We start from the raw sequence: 2,081 nt of genomic DNA, 5'->3' as shown, positions 1-2,081 counted from the left end.
CACGTTCCCGAAGGTTTCATTCCATTTGGACTCCGTTTGATATTCTTTTTCTGCGAAATACTGAAACGGGCAAAAAACAACAATTTGGGCTGGGCCTCCGGTTAATAGGTTAGTCCCAAAAATAATATAAAAGTGTATAATAAAGCCCAATAAACATCCAAAACAAAATATAATATAGCATGGAACAATAAAAAATTATAGATACGTTGGAGATGTATCACGCGCCCCCACCCTCGTGGACAGCCTGGGACTCTGCTGGCCCAACTCTTTTACTCCGGGGTCTTCTTTTGGTCCATAAAAAATCATCAAAAATTGGCACGTCAATTGGACTCCATTTGGTATTCCTTTTCTGTAAAACTCAAAAACAAACAAAAAACAGAAACTGGCACTGGGCTCTATGTTAATAGGTTAGTCCCAAAAATCATATAAAATAGCATATAAATGCATATAAAACATCCTGGAAGGCTAATATAATAGCATGAATACTCCATAAATTATAGGTACGTTGGAGACGTATCAGTCTTCACGATCCAACCGATCCAAGTACCGAACGTACGACATAAACATCCAAAACAGAATATAAAATAGCATGGAACAATCAAAAATTATAGATACGTTGGAGACGTATCAAGCATCCCCAAGCTTAATTCCTGCTCGTCCTCGAGTAGGTAAGTGATAAAAATAGAATTTTTGATGTGGAATGCTACTTAGCATAATTTTTAATGTAACCCTCTTAATTGTGGTATGAATATTCATATCCGAAAGATTCAAGATAAAAGTTTAATATTGACATAAAAAGTAATAATACTTCAAGCATACTAACTAAGCAATTATGTCTTCTCAAAATAACATGGCCAAAGAAAGTTCATCCGTACAAAATCATATAGTTTGGTTATGCTCCATCTTCGTCACACAAAATACTCAAATCATGCCCAACCCCGGTTTCAGCCAAGCAATTGTTTCATACTTTAGAATTTTCAAACTTTTTCAACTTTCACGCAATACATGAGCGTGAGCCATGGACATAGCACTATGGGTGGAATAGAATATAGTGATGGGGGTTATGTGGAGAAGATAAAAAGGAGAAGATAGTCTCACATCAACGTGGCAAATCAATGGGCTATGGAGATGCCCATCAATTGATGATAATGTGAGGAGTAGGGATTGCCATGCAACAGATGCACTAGAGCTATAAATGTATGAAAGCTCAACAAAAGAAACTAAGTAGGTGTGCATCCAACTTGCTTGCTCATGAAGACCTAGGGCATTTGAGGAAGCCCATTGTTGGAATATACAAGCCAAGTTCTATAACAAAAAATTCCCACTAGTATATGAAAGTAACAAAACAAGTGACTATCTATCATAAGGATCATGGTGCTACTTTGAAGCACAAGTATGGAAAAGGATAGTAGCATTGCCCCTTTTTTTCGGGCCTTTCTTTTTATTTTCTTTTGGCCTTTCTCTTTTTTTGGGACAATGCTCTATGAATGATGATCATCACACTTCTATTCATTTACAACTCAATGATTACAACTCGATACTAGAACAAAGTATGACTCTATATGAATGCCTCCGACGGTGTACAGGGAATGAATCAAGAGTGACATGTATGAATAATATGCATGGTGGCTTTGCCACAAAATACGATGTCAACTACTTGATCATGCAAGGCAATATGACAATGATGAAAACGTGTCATGAAAAACGGAACGGTGGAAAGTTGCATGGCAATATATCTCGGAATGGCTATGGAAATGCCATAATAGGTAGGTATGGTGGCTGTTTTGAGGAAGATATAAGGAGGTTTATGTGTGATAGAGCGTATCGTATCATGGGGTTTGGATGCATCGATGAAGTTTGCACTAACTCTCAAGGTGAGAAAAGGCAATGCACGGTACCGAAGAGGCCAGCAATGATGGAAAGGTGAGAGTGCGTATAATCCACATACTCAACATTAGTCATAAAGAACTCACATACTTATTGCACAAATCTACAAGTCATCAAACCCAAGCACTACACGCATGCTCCTAGGGGGGGGGGGTTGGTAGGTGTTAACCATCGCGTGTCCCCGACCTCCACAC

The sequence above is a fragment of the Triticum dicoccoides genome, chromosome 7B (genome assembly GCF_002162155.2).
Source record: "Triticum dicoccoides isolate Atlit2015 ecotype Zavitan chromosome 7B, WEW_v2.0, whole genome shotgun sequence".
Lineage (NCBI taxonomy): Eukaryota > Viridiplantae > Streptophyta > Magnoliopsida > Poales > Poaceae > Triticum > Triticum dicoccoides.
This window is presented reverse-complemented; position numbering follows the sequence as displayed.